Source organism: Mesocricetus auratus, unplaced genomic scaffold (genome assembly GCF_017639785.1).
Source record: "Mesocricetus auratus isolate SY011 unplaced genomic scaffold, BCM_Maur_2.0 Super-Scaffold_100006, whole genome shotgun sequence".
Taxonomy (NCBI): domain Eukaryota; kingdom Metazoa; phylum Chordata; class Mammalia; order Rodentia; family Cricetidae; genus Mesocricetus; species Mesocricetus auratus.
Genome location: NW_024429190.1, coordinates 37,946,790 through 37,969,032, shown reverse-complemented (window position 1 = coordinate 37,969,032; position 22,243 = coordinate 37,946,790).

Here is a 22,243-nt window from a genome sequence, read left to right as displayed (position 1 = left end):
ATTATTGAGACTACTAACCTCAACAAGGAACCCTGATTTCTTAGTTTCATATGATGACTCCATCAGGAACCACTAGATTTCAGATAACACTTCATTCCTGTCTTGTAATTATTTAATCAGCAGAGAAAACAAAACCAATCCTGCACACCTAGGAGCATTACACAGTCCTTCACTAACATCTGTGAGATATAAACACAGCCCTCAGTTATAACACAATACAGACTGGAGATCCTTACCTCACTAAAGGTTCCTGACACCTATTCTTTTTGGTTTTACAGTACCTCTGATCAGAAAATTATGTAACATCCTTCCTATTGTGAACTGTGAGTTTACACACAGCTGTTGCTAGCCTTGCAGTAACTGTTACCAAGTAATGGAAAACTCATGTATCCTCCAAGTTGCTGCATTAACCCCAAAACCTCATTTGTCTTTTTTTCTCCAAACTCATCGTAAATCCAGGCTGTAAAGCCTCAGAAAGCAGTTGAATCCCTTCATTTTTATGGTGACTAGACCCTCAATGTGTGCTAAAGATATCTGAAAGCAGTGTGTGTGTGGGGGTATGAATGTACTCTACAGGAATTTGTTGATTCTTCATCTTCATCTGTTTAGCCCTATGTTAAGAATGTATCTTTCTCATTGTCTCCACCAGAAATATAGAAGGTATAATTTTCTGTCATTTATCTTAGAAAGATCGGTGTTACCCTTAGGGAATAATCTAAATTTACTTTTGTCTCCCATCTCGAGTTTTCCAATCTCCTTTGCATATCATCTGCTTAAATTTATGATAAGAGTATAAATTGCATTTAATTCTTTATCATCAGAGGGCAGCATACCTTTATGTAGCCAAGTTCATGTAAGTTTTATTTGCAAGCAATTAAAAGAATGAATTTAATAGTTTTGTTATGTGTGACATGCTAGCACTGCTTTTTGTTATTTTAGTTTCTGTTTTCTTTTTATAGGTAAATTATGACTAAGTTGTTAATATATAGAGAATTAAAAGAAAGTAACTACTCACTAAAAACTAATTAATTCTTGTCCTAATGTTATATTCCTATGGAGAATTACATAAAGTTATCTTTGATAATTATAATTTTAGGCATTTTCATTAAAATTGTTTTCTGTGATAACTTTTGGTGCTGATCATGACCTATTAGACTTAATAGCAAATCTGCTTTTCTGAAGCAAAAGCAGAATAATAGACATTGCGTTAATATTTTTTAAATAATTATTGTTAGAAATTAAAATGTTTTAACATGGAACATGACTTAAGGTGAGTTTACAGATGTAAATGAAGAATATGAACATAAAAGTAGCTGCTGAGAAGACTCTTCTTAAGAAACACGAAAAGAGAAATGATATGATAAGTACCAATGACTTTCTTCTTATGTTCTACTATGGTATAAATACAAGTTTACAGAATAATCTTGACATGAAACCCCATTTACATTAAACAAGGCTTCATGTATTAAAGAAAAGTTTTGCCCTTGAACCTCAGGACAGAAAAATGTGCTACATGTTATTAAAAGAGATTACACGTTTCAATTAAACTCAGAATATGGATGTTGACTTTTCTATTGTTTAGTAACTATCAGAGGGTTTTCTAATCCTTCATTTCTACTTCCTAAGTCTCACAAGTCATCATAGAAATCTCTTTGTGACTCTTACATCATTAACTCTAGTTTGCATATAATTTACACATCACTTTTTATATTGTACCCCCAAAGTCTTTACCTATTCGCTATTCTTCTCTTTCATATTTGTGATGTTTAAAACGAATGGTTTCAAAGCTACTGGCACCAGGACGGTAGAAGTCAGCATGAGTAGACAAACATTATGGAATTGTATGCTTATTTTCTTCATATAAAGATATTCATATACTTCATTTAAAGCACAATATTTTGTCAAAAATAAACTTTTAGTTCTGTTTAACTGTCATGATGTGATCTTAACCCTGTCAGGCAAGCATTCTTCCACTGAAATACATATTCAGATCTTAGTTTAATGATACTGAATTGTCACTCAGGTTAGCCTGGAACATGCATCTCTCTACTCTTTCTTCTGCGTACTGGGATGATAGACAAGGGCCACCATGCCTGGCAAGAGCTGCCTTCTTTATGATATAGCACCAGTAAAAAATATAATGACTTGTTTCACTTGTTACATTTTTTGCCAAGACCTCTATTCTTGGCAAGAATAGACTCCTCTATTTTACTGCATTCTCCTCATGACAAAGGACTTTAAATATTTACAAGCACACTAAAATACCTGAAAAACCTGTATGTAGTTTCAATTTTCCTTGTCACATAATGTCAGAACACAGAGAAACATAGTTTATATTAATATTCTGAGTGATATTTATTTTCTGTATATTTTCTCTTTGTATCTTTATTTATTTATCTCCATTTGTATGTTAGCCATACCCTAAAATTTTTAAAAATTGGAGGAGAATCTGTAATAAACTCGAATAATAAGACACATCAAAATTCTTTACTGACAATTTTGAAGTAGTAACCAATGATAAAGTCTATCTTGCTCGCTGTACATAGTTATGGCACAATAATGTGGGAAATTTTCCATGGCAATAAATGGGGAAATTCATGCTATCCTTCATGATGGTTTATATAAACCAGTCATATCCTGATATATTAAAAAGCTAAGGTTGAAACATTAAAACAAAATAGATTTAATTTATTATCAGATATCATATTATAAATTAAAATAAATAAATATACTCTTACTTATGTAGAAATGTTTTATTTTTAAATAAAACTAATTCAAGTGTTTGGACATTTAAGATATGACTGTTACACACTAATATCAAATGAGTACTTACATCGATTTGTAACAAACACAAAAGATAAGTATTAGGAAAAACTGAACTATTTATTATTTATGTCCCTGAGTTCTTCTGAATCTGTGGACAGTAAATGCTGACTCTTGGTGACAGACATTAAATGCTACAAAACTAATACATTTAATTACTATTTACATTGTTTGTCAATAAATGAAATAGCAAATATTCATAAGGTTCTGCTGTCCAACATGCTTACATGATTAGAGACTGAATGTAGAATTTTCCCCTGTGTTTAGTTATTGTAATCATTAAGATTTCCTTTATAATCTAAATGCTTCCAACTCACAGCCTGGAACGATGTCCTTCAAAGAAACACTGGATGCTTTAGAAACCATTACTTCTTGCCTCCTGTCCTCATTTTCATTTCATTTCTCATTTTCTGCTAATTTGATTTTTAATAACTAAAGCAAAAGCTCTGTAAGTTGTGTTTCACTTTTAGAATCACTCCTGTAAATTTATCATAATAGCTTATTTTTAAATAAGATTAATTTATGGAAGCCTTCCTAGAATACTAAAAGTATATTTTTACATAACACAGTCAAATGACACAAAGTAAAGAAAATATAAAATTCATTCCTTAAAGATATCACGACTCATTTCTAAATGATGGACGCATTGGATTAGACAAAATATAATTTCTAAGTAAAAGTATCTTAAAATGTTAAAATATTTATATGATCAAGAGAACCACAAGCATTTCATATAAACATATCGACTAAATCAGCTCATAAATTCAGAGTCTTCTTTGAACATTTACGTTTCTATAATCTGTGTGAATAATAGAAAAATGAACTCTTGATAAGAATGAAGCTATTATTCCAGCATTGAGCTCATTTAGGTTCATTGGGGACAACAAATAATGCTATCTAATTAATTAGAATGACAGGAAACTGCATGACACATTTCTTATGGCTGGCTGGTTTAACATCCTAAAACCCTCCTGTTGATTAGAACTTGCATGTTTTAAATAGAAAAGACTGTTAGACATCCCATCTGTTGTGTAGCAGAGCTTTGGGGAAAAAATTTAAAAAGGTACGTTCAAGTCTTGATAAGTTCAAGTCAGCAGAACAAGACATGTAATGTGTTATCTGATACAAAACAAAAGAGGCAGACTAATTGCTTTCAATTATTTTCTGTTTCTCATCAAGCTGCAATTAAGTAATATGACTATTTGAAATCTTAGTAGTTTGGCCCCTCTGTGTCATATTGTAAAACATGTAGCTGAAGTTCATTTTTTTTTCTTGTGTGTAAAATGGATAGAGTTGAAGAAGCAAACTTCGTTTCTTGGATTAGATTCATCATATTATAGCATAATATAGGCTCTTTGTCTGTATCTCCAATCGTGTGCTTATGTCGACAGTAATGTGTTAGAAACCAATATTTAAAATATCTATATTTCAGTTTTGTGGCTACAAAACTCACATAATAATTATGCCCTATGCATGTATCATACATATATTTGACAAGTAAAAAATGGCAAATAAATCACATATATTCTTGTATCTAAAGCTGGCTTAATTTAAATTTGCATCACTTAGAGGATTATACATAGCCTTCTGTAAAAAAAGTTAATGTACACTTACAGTATTTTCTATACCATGGGTCAAAATTAACAATTGAAACAATTTTTAATTTTGACAAAGCAATATTACAGGGTATACAGGGAAAGCAATTTATTTTTTGAAAAAGCCATAGAAAGTCATTAATATAATAAAAGAAAAGAATAAATGTGAGATAAAAGTAACTTTCTTTTCATTTAAGTCCATCATATATAACATTGCTGGAGTTGAAAATATAAAGTATTGGCTAATTAATATTAGATTTGTCAATGATTAGGTTAGATGTTAGAGGAGGAAATGTGATGGAACATAAGAAAATAGTAGTAATAAATATTCTACAACAACAATCCTCAACTATTTAGTTCAAATCTACCAAAAGGTATACATATCCAGATATTATTTATTCTATGCCCTGGACTCTACTGCTGAACTTTTCCTTGTGTTCTTGTTACAAGAAAATATATTTCATCTTACCAGAGTGATCTCTTCATATGCATCCTCACCTTCCTGCTTCCTGGTCTTTATCCTACATAGAAAATGAGCTACTTCAAATGGAATGGGAGTTAATCACAGTGGATCAATTTGTGAATGCTCTGTTTCAAGTGGCATGAATAGCATCCATATAAACGGGGGAAAGTAACAACAATTTAATGGGTCTGTGAGTTCCATGTCATAACCCTGAATCTTATTATAGGCCATATCTGAAGGAATTAAAAGCATAAAATGTTGGCTCAAGTATGCTTCTGTCACTGCACCTATACAATTCCTAGAAAACACCATGAATTACTGAGAATATTATCTCTCCAATCAGTTATCTCAAAAATGATATAGATAATTGATGTGAAATATAATTTTGAGGATTGGAGACTTTTAATAGTAAAGGTGCTTATTATGAAGCAAACTTGATTCTAATTTTAAAAATGTAATAAATAATAATAAAAAATGTATCTGGGCATTGGTGGCGCATACCATTAATCATAGCACTCGGGAGGCAGAGGCAGGCAGATCTCTGTGAGTTCGAGACCAGCCTGATCTACAAAAGCTAGTTTTAGGAATCTTCCAAAGCCACAGAGAAACCCTCTCTAGAAAAACAAAACAAAAAAGTTGATAATTTAAAAAAAACTATTCAGAACTTTCTAATGTTAAGTCTCAGAAGTTTAGTGACTTGATTAGAGATATTACTCATATATTACAGTTATCTTAGTACAACCCACATAACCACATTCACACACACCTCTTTGTCCCAACATGATATTGTTGTGACCAATAACAACAGAATACCAAAGATGGGTTTTTGAGACCTTCTTGCCTGGGGACTGTGGGCAGGTGGACTCGTTCCAAGTGAGCCAAGCAACCTAGAGTCTGCTGACATCCCTGTGAAAGTCCTGTCCCTTCTCAGGGAAGAGGTGATTGTGGGCATGTGTCTCATACCCTACTTCTGCTTGCCTTCTTTGGGATCTCCTGGCCAGGGGACTTTGGGCAGGTCCACTCACCCCAGGCAGACAAAGAAATCCAGACTCTACTGACATCCCTGTGCTAGTCAGGAGAGAGCTCTTGGATAGGTAGGATCAACATAGTAAAAATGGAAATCTTGCCAAAAGCAATCTACAGATTCAATGCAATCCCCATTAAAATACCCAAACAATTTTTCACAGAAATAGGACGGGATAGGGGGTGAGGCAGATTGGAGGGGAGGGAGAGGGAACTTGGATTGACATGTAAAACAAGATTGTTTATAATTTAAATTTAAAATATATGAAAGAATAATACTCAGCTTTATATAGAAAAACAATAGACCCAGAATAGCCAAACCAACCCTGTACGATAAAGGAACTTCCAGAAGCATCACCATTCCTGACTGAAAACAGCTTGGTAGTGACACAAAAATAGACAGGAGGACCAATGGAATCAAATTTAACCTTGATATTAACCCACACACCTACGAACACCTGATTTTTGACAAATATGCTAAAACTTTATAATGGAAGAAAGAAAGCATCTTCAACAAATTGTGGCGACACAACTGGATGCTGGCATATAGTAGACTGCAGATAGATCCACATCTATTGCCATGCACAAAACTTAAGTACAAATGGATCAAAGACCTCAACAAAAAATCCAACTTCACTGAACCTCTTTGAAGAGAAGGTGGAAGATACCCTTGAGTGAGTTGGTACAGGAGACTTCTTCCTGATTATAACACCAGCAGCCCAGACACTGAGATATACAATAAATAAATGGGACCTCCTGAAACTGAGAAGCTTCTGTAAGGCAAATGACACAGTTAATAAGACAAAACGGCAGCCCACAGAATGGGAAAAGATATACACCATCCCCATGTCTGATAGAGGACTGATTTCCAAAATATACAAGGAACTCAAGAAGCTAGTCACCAAACACCAAAGACACTTTATAAAGTACTCAACATCCTTAGCCATGAGGGAAATGAAAATGAAAACAACTCTGAGATACCATCTTGCACCTGTCAGACTTGCTAAAAAGAAAAACACCAATGGCAGTTTATGCTGGAGAGGATGAGGACGTGGAGAAAGGGGAATACTCCTCCACTGCTGGTAGAGTGAAAACTTGTACAACCACTTTAGAAATCAATATGACTTTTCCTCAGGAGAATGGGAATTAGTCAACCACAAGGTCCAGTAATTCCGCTATTGTATCCAAAAGATGCACATTCATACAAAAAGGAAATCTGTTCAAGTATGTTCATAAGAGCATTGTTTGCAATAGCCAGAACCTGGAAGCAACCTAGATGCCACTCAACTGAAGAATGGATAGAGAAAATGTGATACATTTATACAATGGAGTACTATTCAATGAAAAAAAGCTAATGGAATCTTGGAAATTGCATGCAAATAGATGGAACTGAAGAAATCACCCTGAGTGAAGCAACCTAGTCACAAAAAAGACAAACATAGTATATACTTACTCATATATGGATTTTAGACATAAAGTAAAGGATTACCAGCCTACAATCCACACCTTCAGAGACACCTGGAAAAAGGAGGACCCTAACAGAAACATACACGGTACCCCAAAGGGGCAACATCTCCTGAGTTAACTGGGAGCATGCAGGGAGGGGAGAAGTAGTTAGGAAAAAGAGGAGGGGAGAGGAGGACCTGAACAAGCAGAGAGATTGAGTTGTGGGAATAATAGAGGAGAGCCATTATACGGTTAACGAGAAAGATGGCACTAGGGAAATGTCCAGATATCTACAAGGATAACGCCAACTAACAATCTAAGCAATGGTGGAAAGGCTACCTTGAATGCCCTTCCCCGATAATGAGATTGAAAACTACTTTATATGCCATGCTAGAGCCTTCACTTGGTAACTGATGGATGCAGAAGCAGACACCAACAGCTAAACCTTGAGCTGAACTCCTAGAAATCAGTTGAAGAGAGGGAGGAGTGATAAGTAAAGGGTTCAAGACCAGGCTGGAGAAACCCACAGAAACAGCTGACCTGAACAAGGGGGACCTGAGTGTTGGTGTCAGTTAGGAGGACTGGGCAATCTATGTGGCTTCTGGTAGTAGATCAGTATGTATTCATAGTATATGATGGACTTTGGGAGCCTATTCCACATAGAGGGACATGTGAGGGAGGGCCTAGACCCTGCTCCAAATGACATGACAGACTTTGAAGATCCCACATAGAAGGCCTCACTCTCCCTCGGGAGCAGAAATAGGATGGGATAGGGGGTGGGGCAGATTGGAGGGGAGGGAGAGAGAACTGGGATTGACATGTAAAACAAGATTGTTTATAATTGAAATTTAAAAAAGGAAAAAAAATAATACCTTAGATGGTGAGGAAAGAGATGTTACCTACAAATACTAGCATTGCGTTAATCTTCCTGTTTTTCTCTTCAATGATTATCTTTGTTCTTTCAAATCAGCTCTAGCAATTTACTTCAATAGGAGGGATATGACTGCATATTTTCTTATGAGGAAAGTTTTCCTGAATATTTGATAGAGTAGGATGTACAGTGTCTTCAAATTCTGTCAGAATTAAATATTTGTTTAAATTTATAGTCAATACCACTTCACATAAATACATATCTAGCAAAAATGGCAAAGAAAATTGCTAAAGATCTGCACTAAGACAAAATCCATCATTATATGAGACTCCAGATAGAAAATCAAGTGGAAATCTTTTAAATCCAACAATCTAACAAACTCCAAGTCAAAGACATATTGATTTTATTGAAACAAGGCAGGGAATAAAGACAGAGGAAATTTTTTTGCTTTCTGTAATTAAAACATTGTTTACACGAGAACAGAATACCCAGTGCAAACACCTCAATTCATAATATACAAGAGCCTCAAACCTGAGGTCAGGCATTTCAAAAAAATGTTCATTATTGTTCTGTGTCAGGATATCATGCCTGGCACAGTGGCTGCATGCTATGGGTGTAGAACCACACTGCACTGCAGCTTTGTGATGCATGATCCATGAGTGCTGAAGGTATCACCTGGAATTCATTTCCTATTTGAATTTAAATGCAACCTTTAATTTTGTTGTTCTATACAAGTCTCACATTAAGTTACCATAACATAGGTGATGCCACATGCCAGTGATTAAGAAAGTGAGCTCCTGGTGACTGTTGATGTTAGAGAGATAAAGAGACTACAATTTATTGCCCATTGCATTTTGAGAGAAGATTTCAGTGCTGATAATATGAGATGAAAACCACTAAATAGCAATCAGTCTCTACCACACAAGCACATGCTCTCGCACCACACTTCATATGTGGAAGTTCATTTCTAGAGTGCAACCTGGAGATAATGGGATCAAACAATAGCTTAATGCAACCCATGCACATATAAAGCTTATCAGATCTCATAGGTGATTGTGTTATTATTTTCATGGAATATACAATCATGAAAAGGTGACCTTAAGTCAGTAAGTCAGACATGATTATGTCACAGTCACACAAAGCTGTTTAACGTGTTCCAGATTTGAGGATTATGGGAATTCTATTTTGGTTTCTTAGTTTCACACAGATTCTATTTTGGATTCAGCTGTTTCACAGGATGCTATTTTTATTTGTAAGAACTTTGCTTAGCTACTTAAAAAGACTCTAACTGAGAAAAGGAGGTAGATGCAAATTCTACTCTGATGTTTGAATAGGGTCATATCAAAGCAAGTATATGTAAATATGCACACACATATACTTAGAGTATGAACACAAATATATTTATAATTTGGGTCAGAAGCGAAGACATTGTGAGATTCTCACATGACAAATGTACGTTATTGTTCTCCTATTTAAATTATATTAAATTATTAAATGATGATATTCTAACATAAAATATGTGTTCCATTAACAAGATCACACACACACACACACACACACACACATATATATACCATTCAAATCCAATTTGTGCTAGTTCAAAGAGTTAAATCTTGTGTTCTATGCATTCTCAAATGAAAAACATATTTAGAGGGTTACTAACTTGGATGCATTAAAATTTCCCCTTGCCACAGATTATGAAAAGATCATAGCCGGGAAATTTCTCAGCACTTGAGAACAAATGTTCTGAATCAGTGTCTAATGCATTCCCACTTCCTTGTGGAAGTCTCCTATCAATCTCCAGAATAATTTTCAACTCCTTGTACTTGTCTCTCACGTTCTTTGTGTGAGATAAGAATGACGCCTACATAGCCCAGCCTCTTGACTGGTTAGCTTTAATTGGATAAGACACAGGCAGTGAATTATTGGTTTGGAGAGGAGTCCACCAGTCCACCATTTCTGCACATCATTCACTTTTGCAATATTTGTATTTCTCCATTATACCACAAGGGGGCGGATGAAGGTAAGATTATACCCTCATAACACTATCTCTGGTAGCTCAAATTCAATCCCAGTATCTCTGTGTTTTTACTCATCATGATCTTCACTCCTCCGCCCTTGTTCATGTGCTGCCCCCTCCCTCTCTTCAACTGTACTCCAGGAGCTCAGCTCAATGTTTGGCTGTGGGTCACTGCATCTGCTACCATCAGTTACTGGATGTAGGTTCTATGATGACAATTAGGATAGTCACTAATCTGATTAAAAGGGAAAGCCATTCAGGAACCCTCTCCACTATTGTTAGGAGTCTTAACTTGGGTCATCCTTGTGGATTCCTGGAAATTTCTCTAGCAACAGGTTTTCCCCTAACCCCATAATGGTCCTCTCTATCAAGATAGCTCTTTGATTGCTCTCCCCCTGGTTTCCTCCCTCAAATTGGCATTCTTGCTTGTGGAAGCTCACAGACTATGGACTGATAGCTGAGGAACCTTCATAGGACCAAAATAGGTCCTCTGAATGTGGGTGACTGCTATGTGTCCTGATTTGGGAGCGAGGTGGCAGTGGGACCAGGAGCTATACCAGATGCATGAACTGACTGCCTTGCTCAACCTCGATACAGAGGGGAGGGACTTCATCCTGCCTCATCTTGGCATGCCAAACTTTGTGGACTCCCCAAAGAAGAGCTTACCCGCTCTGAGATGTAGACAGATGGTGAGAAGTGGGGATGGTGGGAGGACAGGAGAAGTAGAGGAAGGGGGACTGAGCTTAATATGTGAAATGATAAAAAATAAATAAAGAAAAAAAAACAAGTGCTACCTATACAGTCTTCATCACTCAGAAACCATCAACATTTTGTACATTTCATTAGCTATACAAATGCATTTGTGCATGTCTTCAGTTGAACCACATTATCTCAAATCTGTTTGCTTTAAAGATGAAGATGACTACATAATTCAGATACATCTATATGGTAGTTCATTTCTAAGATGTGGTTTGCCAAAGTGATAGAATATTTGAAAATTTAATTATTCAACAACAAATTTCCACAATGGATTCTAATTTACCATTATAACTTTAAGTAATGCTGTAAACATTCTCAACATATAAGTAAAATAAAATGTGTTGATAATTGTTCTTCATACCCACACACAAAGAAGCACATTTTTTAAAGATAAGAACCTTGTCATCAAAATACTAAGTAAAATTCATGACACCTCTACTTGCCTTTTCTCAAATACAATTAAGGGGCTGTTACTATCTTGATACTTTAATTTCCAGAAGTCCCCTAGTTGTGTCAAATATTGCCCTTGGACATCCTTTCTTTGTATCCAATGATATTCTTGTGGCTGAATTCTGGAAATCATAACTAGCCTCATGCAAAATGATGTGCTCTACTGCCTGCTTCTGTATGAGATTCTGAGGATCTATCTTTATTTGGTAACATAAATAATAAGCATATACAAAGGACTACCATAATAATGAGTTCCTACTTCTGAAGAAACTCAACCCATCTCATTTGGAATGCCTCAGCCCCCATCAGAGAAAAATGACTTGGGGTCACAGTCATTTACAGGGATAATCCGGGAATTCTAGTCAAGGTCCCAGACATGTATTTTTAAATAGCTTCACGATTGAAATTCTGTTCCTTCTTGCACAAACATTTTATAATACCCTCTCTGAAACCTCTCCTGTAAACTGTGACTCTGCAAACATTACTGCCCAGAGATTCTTAGTTGTGACTGAATTCAAGAGGTGCAGTTTGACACATGATCAGTATAAATAAGTGTGTGTGTAGTATCAAGTCGTGCAAGTATATTTTTTGTGTTTTCTTTCTCATATAAGTCAAAAAGGATAATTTCATTTTAGAAATCTCTTGGAAAATTATATATATATATGTTTATATATATATCTTCATTACATTAATGTTTACAAAGGCATTGCCAAACTTAACACATGTAACTAGCTAGTTCATCGACCATGTTACATACAGGAAAATAAGTTAGATATTCTCTTGTTATAGTATTGTGTTATTTAATATCCAAAAACACCTATCTTAGCTTTTTGCTTTTCATAAACTATATTCAGTATTCTATATTTCACTGTATATCATCATAAAATACAGTTCTCATACAATGAATCAGTTATTCAACTGTAATTCAGTATTTCGGGCTAATAAAAGAATTTTTGCTTAAACGGTTTCCAAAACACCATGAACAATTGGCTATGCAGAAGCATGAATGGAGAATGGAGCACAGAATGACAAGTGAAAGAAATTATCATTTATTTCCTCTAACATTTTGACTTAAATACCTCAAAGCAAATTTTATCATTTAATAAGAGATTTAAAACTCACATTATAGCTGTGCTTTCTGAAGTGACTTCCAAATCACAAAGACGTGATTATAGTAAAGAGTGTTCTGAAAATGTACTCACAACCATATTTGTTGCTTCTCTTAAGAAGCACGGTAGGCAACAGTAATGTTCTTTTAGGAAGACAGCACTTTGCATTAGCATCTGTCTTGGTGACACCTACCTCAGTATATTCTGCACTGGTATCCAGGGTTCTCATTTCTCATTATTATGGCCTTGATTCTTGTTAAAAGATTTGCTCTACTATTTAAAACTTAAAGAGTAGCATCTCTTCTGTTATCCCTTTGTTTCAGTGACCTATGGTTCTTGCTCTTACTCTCTGATGCATCCGTGTGTGTGTGTGTGTCTGTGTGTTTATGTGCAGTCAATTTGTATGTATGTATGTATCTATGTATCTATGTACGCAGGCAGTATGTGTGTATTTGGGTACGCAGGCAGTGTGTGTGTATGCAGACTCTGTATGTGCATGCAGTGCATGTTTGTATGCAGACAGTGTGTGGTATGTGTGTATGCAGGCAGTATTGTATGTGTATGTCTGCAGAGAGTGAATTTATTTATATGAAGACAGTATGTTTGTATACAGACAGTGTGTGTATATGTTTATGCAGTGTGTATGTATGTGTGTATGAATGCAGTGTGTGTTTGTATATGCACACAGTGTATGAGTATGTGTGTATGCATGCAGTATGTATGTATGTGTGTCTGCAGTGTGTATATGCAGACAGTGAGAGTGTGTGTGCACATAAACAACATATGTATATGCAGACTGTGTGTGTGAGTATGAAGACAGTGTATATGTATGTTTGTATGCAGGCAGTGTGTATATGCAGACTGTGTGTGTTTGTGTGTGTGAATGTAGTGTGTGTGTGTGTGTGTGTGTGTGTGTGTGTGCTTGCAGACTTCATGTTTGTGTGTGTATGTAGACAGGGTCTCTTTATGGGGCCTGGGTTGGCCTTCAACTTGAAATACTTCTGATTTTGTAACATTGTGATCAATTTAAACCACACTTTCTTAGTGCTTTACCACCAACCTCTCATCTCACAAGGACACTACTCTCAGTAATATTTTATAAGGCAGTTCTAGGACCAAAAGAATTAAGTAAATTTTTAAAATATTGAGGGGACCAGTAAAAGTGACTCAGTGGTTACCTGCATTGGCGACCCTTCCAGACGACCCATATTTCATTCTCCTTTCACAATTGTTTGCCTACAATCATCAACTACTCTAGTCCCACAGGACTCTATTCAGTGCCCCTTCTGGCCTCCATAGACAGAAGGAACACATGTAGTATGGAGATATATACATAGCCAAAAACATCCATGGAGGTTAAAAGATTAAATGACATTTAAAAAAAAGCTGGGCTGTGGTGGTACACATCTTTAATCCTGGCACTCTGAAAGCAAAGGCAGGGGTTGATCTCTGTGAGCTCAAGGGCAACCCAGTCTACATAGTGAGTTTTAGGATAGCTAGGGATACACACTGAAGATGTCTCAAACAAGCAAACACAAAACAATCACCAAACGAAAGAAGACTATTTATTGCTATACTGCAAAATGAAAACGTGAATAAGTAATAATTCTCTTTATTTTTGCTTCACTTTTCTTGATTTTGACTTAATATTTACTTCTCTTTTTATTTCACAAAAAGGTGTAACAATGATCATTTAGTAAGTGAATTCCTTCAAGTGTGTATCATATAATCTCTGTATTGAGAGAACATATTTGGTTGTCTGCACTTTAAATAGTTTGGGTTGTATTGTAAGTATGTGCATACTGTTTAACATTTAATCTGCCTAATTTCAAAACCTCTAAGAATTTAAGAGAATTCAATCAGATTAGATGTGGTTGAATATGCCCCTGTTATGTTTCAAAGTTCTGTTCTAATGTTTCTAGCTAATGAGTTCATCAGTGTAGTCCTCACTAGTCTTCCTAGCAGGTATTCTGTGGACCTAGGTTTAGGCAGAAAAGCAAAACGAAGACTTTCAGCAAGCTTTTTTGGTATTGGCATGTAAACAGGAGACACATGACAGTGATATAGAACAGAGAGAAATCAGATGGGAGCTGAAGCTTTGTTCACTAGAACAACAACAAAATTCTCAGAAGTCTTTCAGAATAATTAGAAGAAAAGAAATTTGCAGAACAAATATTTTGAAGTCCATTAATAGAAAATGAACTTCAGGAAAAATATAGCTAATAATCACATTGATTTTTTCCATTTTCAGCATTATAATAACATGAAAGTTAAATTTAGACATTTTTATGCCAAAAATTTGGACACTGTGATCTGACTTTCCTTTGAGAATCAAACATCTCAAGTTCTAGCTCTTAGTCCTTTGTTTGTGCATTTATTCATAAATCGTTAAAACAACAACAAAAAAGAGTTTAGTGTAGAGCCGGGCGTTGGTGGCGCACGCCTTTAAACCCAGTACTCGGGAGGCAGAGGCAGGCGGATCTCTGTGAGTTCAAGGCCAGCCTGGTCTACCAAGGGAGTTCCAGGACAGGCTCCAAGACAATACAGAGAAACCCTGTCTCAAAAAACAAAAAACAAACAAACAAACAAAAAAAGAGTTTAGTGTAAACAATGGGTCAGACATTCTGCCCATTGACTTCAGAACTGAATTAAGGATAGTGTTTATTATCATGTAATTGATACTCTGCTGGTTGATGCACACATATAAATGCATAAACCTAGCTATTCCTGGGTATGATAAAAATGAGGAGGAAGCAATAAATTGCTATACAATGAAAAAACTGCATCAATGTTTTGCTATCTAGCAATTTTTTGTTTCATACTTTTGTTTCTTTGTTTGGCTAAAAGTCCAGATATGTATATCTTTCAAAGTGATTCACTTTGATAAAGAGGGAATTTATTTCAACATCTTGATCTATATTAATTAAAATCCAATTTACCAAACACACAAAAAATACCTTCTGTGAGAAACAAACAATTGGAGTCATTATTTGTACAATAGAGGTCATTAGGAGATTTAACTTTCTCTGTATGTAAAGATTACTTTCAAAGACATTAATAAGAGACTCATTTTTCTCTGCTGGTGGAAGGAGATACAAGTGGCACAGATTTAACCTAAGCTAGGAAACCAAGACAAAAAATTATTCATAGAAACGAAAATAATTTTTTGTCTTCCAAGTACAAATTAATGTTTACCAAATACCTTTAAGAGAATGCACTCAGTTTGAAAAGATTAGTTAAATCCAAGACAGCATGTTGCACTACTAGTTAAGAAAGGAAGATCTGGCCAAGAAAAAGAGTGTTCACAGCTTCTAGAGAAATTAGGTTGGATCTTCCTTTTAAACACTTGGAACACTTTGGATTTTGTTGAGTTTGTAAATGAGAAACACTGGAGGCTTTAATATTAAGTGCATTGGGGTTTGAATGTGAAACTTGCCCTTAAGCTCCCTAGTTGGTCATGTTATATTAGTAGGCTGTGGAAACTTTATGACCTGGAACCCTACAGGGAAAGTGAGTCACTGGGGAAATTGAACCTAAGAGGCTGTCCATTATAGCTTGAGCCCTCTGTTTCCTGATTCATCCAGATGAATGCAAGCCATAGAGCTCTGCTCTCATTGTCATGTGTTCGCTTCAGCTGTGACACACAGTGTAACAAATCTATGAGCCCAATTAAACCCTTCCTGTATTCAGTTGCGTAGGGAGTTCAGTTATAGCAACTAGAAAAGTAACCAATGCTGTCTATAAGTGAAAAATATTTTCTTCTGTAGAAATCTTGAGGGGCCAATTAGAGAGATGCCTCAGAGGTTAGGAGCACTGGTTGTACTTTCAGAGGTCCTGAGTTCAATTCCCAGCAACCGCATTGTGACTCACAACTATCTATCATGAGATCTGTTGCCCTCTTCTGGAATGCAGGCATACATGCCAGCAGAACACTGTATACATAATTTTAACAAAAGAAATCTTGAGGGGCAATGTACAAAGTAGCATATAAAAGAGGGCATAAGACATTGCAAATAAATACAAAGGATCACACACAACACTTGGAGAAATACTTAATTCAGGGAGGTAGAGAAGGGAAACAATCCACATGGAAGATGCAATACATTTAAACATTAAAAATAATAACAGACTAAAACATTTCTGGAAATGTTCAAATATGTAGACTCACATCTTAGAGTCATCACTGATGATTTAATGGGCTACCTCAGAACAGTTAAAAATGCCATTAACATAACCAGGAAAAATACTAATGTTTAGTAGGGAGACCCTACATTTTCAAAAAAAAAAAAAAAACTATGTGAGTGGCAGAACTCACTGTAATACCAGCCATGTTGGGACAGAGAAACAAAACAACAGACTCAATGGTCCAATGCTGACATCAGCTACCCCAGTGAAAATTCAATCAAAGTCCATACTAATCTGAACATGCAATCAGCAATCCATCTGTATTATATTTTGAAAGTAGAAACTATAAAAAATAGAATCCAGAGGTCTTTTTTTGTAGTAAAATATGCTCAGGAAAATAATGAAGATTTTCAATTGGCTTCTCTTCCTTTCCCAGACTCTCAGTGAACCATGCAGAAGACATGACAGAAAGACTTAAAGGGCAAGAGGTGGGAAAAGACTACAAGGTAACAGTGCTTTCTTTATTGGTCTTAACAGAGCAGGTGTACATATAAACTTACAGTGATTGTAACAGTGTGGATAAGATATGAACACGCTCAAGCCAGACAGAATCCAAGGATGCCATATGGGAAGCTGTAAGGATGTGCAACTACTACTTGAGGAGGTTTGGGCATCTGGCTGATGCTGGGATAGGGAAAGACAGCATTCTTCAAGATTGTGACACCTCTTCCATCAAAGATCCAGTCCCTTAAATGTGAAATAGTGGAATATAAAATGAATTAAATTAAATAAACACCACATTGTATATTTCATTATTTCAAAAGGGAAGAAACAGGGCATAAATCAATTATACTTAAAAAAGTCAAACTCTAACAGTATTAATAGGTCAATATCTGATGTCTGGCACTCAGAATCTTGTGGCGTCAAAAAGGCTCAGGGAGTTCTACTTTTCTCTCTCTGACATAAGCAGTACACATCTCATCTGGTAACTCATGCTGGCTAGACTCACTCTTTGCCACTGTGGTCACACCATGGTCCTGACATGACCACTGTAATTGAGGTTGGACCTTCACCAATGGCCTCTTCTCGCCTCCCCTAGGGCCAAGCCTCTGCTGTTCTCCATGATTCCATTCAGGTAGTCAAAACCAGTATATATGGAAGACTCTGACACATTATTAACACATTATTTAGTGAGCTTAGTGTGAAATCTTGAACAACCACTGGTTCACAGCTTGTATGTGTGGACTCCGAGAAAACATAGCCTTGATGATTTCACCTCATTACAGCTTTTATCTTACGAATTCCAGCTACATTTTGGCTTTAGCTTAGGAGCATCTGAAGTCCCAGTGAAGCAACATAATGTTTCCCTTCCAAAGATTCAAACGTACCACATGAATTGCCCCAATAGAGGTCCTGAGAGATTCATACTTCCCTTGGAAACTTAACAAGCCTGTCCTCCATTGTCTTCATTCTCATCTTCTAAGGTCAATGATTTATCTAGCACTGTGTTCCCAAATATTCTGCCATCTTCAAAGAAAAGAGTTCAAGGTATAAAAGCAAAGCTTTATGTTCCTGGTACCAACTTCAGTTTTAGTTAGCTCTGTTTTTATGATAAAGAATCATGACCAAAAAAATTGAGGTCTAGTTGGGTGATAGGTAACAGTCTATCCTAGTAGGAACCCAAGGCTGGAGCTTACAGTAGAGACTATGGAGGAACATGACTTTCTGACTTGTTTGGCCTCTCTTGCTCAGATATATTTCTTATACAGCCCAAGCGAAAGTTTCTTGGGGATGATACTGCCCACAGTAGACTGATCCTCCTAAATCAATTGGCAGTCAAGAAAATACCCCACAGGACTATCTATTGTTAGTGATTCGGCAATTAAGATTCCCTATTCTGGTATAACCAATTGACAAGCCAAACCCACCATGAAAATAAAGAAAGGGGATTAATAGCCCACCTATTGCAAGCCATGCCAAAGATTTTGTTGCTATATTTTTAACCAGAGTAGAGTCTTTTATATAACTATTAGCTATTGGCATCTCTTGTAAAAGTCTGTAAAGTAGGTGGTTCTATTCCAGATGAAGAAGAGGAAACTTACAAAGACTAATTAGTTCTCACTGAATGTACATCCAGTTTATACTTTTTAATTTTAAGTCAGAAATTTTTTCTGTCTGGCTTCATCACATGTCACTAGGATACCTAATAACTCTGAAATGTAAACACATTTTCTGCTGAGCCTCTATCACCTGTCATTCCAGCTTCTATAGAGGAGTACTTTCTACTACATACTGGAAAAGCACCCTTCCTCTATAATTTACCAAACCAGACTTCCACTTGATTTGAGAGTGATAATCTCATTGCTTACTATGGTAATTACCATTCTCAATAACAAAGTTTTCAGTTTCCATCATAGATGACTCATATTTTCTCAGGAAACTGAGCTCACTCTTCTTACACTCTTTCTGCGTGATATCAGTTCAAAGTCCAAGAATGCCTGCACTTTAAAAGTGGTATTAATGGACATGTCAATCAAACACTTTCTGATTCTATTTAAAGTCTGATCCACAATAAGGAACTCCTCATGCCTCATATCATTAACTGAGCAAAAGACACAAGGCTTAATAGACCATAGATGCTAGAGAGGAAGTTAATATTTGGATAAATTGATAATGTATTCCAGTTTACCTTAAGTCATTAAATCTGTACTCATAGGTTGGTTCATGAATCCTCATAAGAGAGGGTATGCACTATACTAGATGCTGTTTAAATGTTTAATACAAAGACCAACAAAAATCACCATACAAAAAAATGGGAGAGTTTATAACCCATAGCTCTAAACAGGGCATCAATATCACCTTCTTCTAAGGCTGAGGGACCATCATGAAAGATAGAGTAGAAAGATTTTAAATATTAGAGATAATGAATGGTCATTTTTAAAACATTAACTCATACTGACTAATATTGTGTACACAAACTAGAACAAGTTCAGGATAGACAAATTCCAGCATGGATGGGTGAGGGGCTTATTAAACCAAACCCTTTGCATAGGTGCTAGTAGCAACTGGTGACTTTTGAGGAAGGGAGAGTTGGTTTTCTTCAGGGATGCAGGACATAAGTGCCTACTCATAATCCAGTAGATGGTTCTAAGCATATACACACACAGGCAGCCCTAAGTCTATGCAGTGATTTTTAAACAAAGTGAATGAAGTTGGGACAGAAAGATGAAAGGGATTGGAAAGGAACCAGTAGAGAATGGGGGTGAATTTCATCACAACACATTTTCTACACTTATGAAATTCCCACATCTTTCCCTACAAATGCTATTTTGCAAGATTATGAGAAAATATCTCTGTAGTTTTCCTAGTTACACACTCTCAGTTATTTTCTTCTCCAAGAATGCAGCTAGTGAATGGAGGTTAAATCTTTCTGCCCAGGGGGTCATTCATGGTGTACAAATAGCAGACGGGCAGAGGTAGCTCCAACCTCAATTTGCAACCAATTTAATTTTGCTCTTTATGTCTACAAGTCCTGAACTTTCTGTTGCATCTTGGTATTACCTGCCTGAACTGAGCATTTATATTTCTCTGTGAAAGAATGTTGTGTTCATTTCACACTGTTGGTTCCCATGGCAGAGGATAGGCTTAATCTTGGTAATTGATTGCATTGCTTATGTGTCATAGACGTGTGACTGAAACATAGTGATTGAAACAATAAATCTGTTTATTTCCAGGGGTTTCTGTAGTAGTGGCAGCAGAGTGCATTCAGATACCACTACCCACATTATTTCTCCATATAAAGCATAGAATGCCTTGTCGCTCGTAGTCTGCACTCCAGATTTGTAGCTTTGTTTTCTGTTTCTATCTATAATTAATCATTCTTTTTGTTCATTTCTCCCTGGAAAACTCCAGGACCACCTTAGCTAACAAACCAGTAAAGTTTTCAAACAGTATATAGAGCAAAAGAAGCTCCATAAATTGATGGGAGATAGCATTCTATAAATTTGTCTCTCTTATTGGTTGTTGAATAAAGCATTGTTGGCCAATAGGGAAGCAAGATAGTTGGAACTAGGAGTCTAGGAGGATTCTGGGAAATGTAGTGAAGGAAGCCTTTGTCTTGTGATTCCCAGGAAGAGGAGACATAAGTCTGCATTGCTGGAAAGATAAGTCCTTATAAAAATATATATTGGTGATTATGGGTCAATAATTAAGCCAATGAGAAACAATAGCAAACAGACAACAGCTTCATAATTAATATAGTTTCCTGGGTGTTATTGGGGGTTCAGACAGCTAAGCAGGGTCCAAGCAGCTGGCAAGCAATTGTACACATTACAATAAATAAAATTGATCACACATGAGAAATATTTTGAATTTAGAATTTTCTGCTTGGTGGAAGGGTGGGAGGTCAATTGCCCACTGTAGGATTCTTAATTCCCTCCTCTTTTTTACTGTTAAAGTCCTCTTACCTGCCTTTATGAAAGTTGCTACTTTACTAAAAAACACTCACCAGGAAACTCACTGAGGGACACTTATTCTTCTTTTAGATATTAAGACTTGTCATTATGTGTGCTGTTAATTTAACTTAATACTCCATTTCACCTGTAAATTCCATCTCAAAAAGGAATTAGTAATTAAAGTCAAATCATCTAGATATTTCCATCACTTAAATATTTCATCAACCCATTCAACAAATGATTTTTACTATCTGATTTTTTGGACACTGCTCTAGATACTGGGAGTACTAAAAAACATATACATACAAATCTTGCAGAGATGAATTTGCAATTGCTACAGGGAATCTCAAACTTCCCAGTATTTTTCTTCATCAAAACCACACTAAGCCATCTGTAATTTCAAAGCATTCAGGAAGCATTGGCAAGGCTGAGCATCCAGGAAGGGATTGTTACGACAAATATGACAATGTTTCATTAATAAGTGAAAGCATTATTTTATTACTGTAGGGTTGTATACACCAACACAAATTGTAATAGAAAAGGGCATATCTGTTAGTAGCCACATCACTTCAAAGAAAGGAAAGATCATTAGACATGCCAGCTAGTAAAATAAATGATGTATTTGAAAATGATCTTATTAGTTATATGAAGTAAAAGAACTATATATCCTGAAAATATGGCATATCAAATGTAAAGTAATATTAAAAACTTCAAAAATAATTAAATTTTTGGGCATGAGGCTACAAGAAATTGCACTGTGCCTATAACAGACTGACAAGAAACAGAAAATTCACCTGGTTAAAAATAGTGTCTTGTCCCATTCCTAGAAATACATAATTCAGAAAAAAGTATCCTCAAGAGCAAAGACCACCAGTTATATTCAATTCAAACTCATGAAGTAGAATGGTGTAGATTTGTGTATCCTGGAGAGTACCCTCCCCCATTTCACTCAAGATCAGCAACTGTCAATCTTCCAGTCATGACCCCTTTGGTGGTCAAATGATCCCTTCACAGGGGTCTCCTAAGACCATCACAAAACAAAGACTTTTACCTTACAATTTATAGCACTAGTAAAATTACAGTTATGGTTGGGGATCACACCATA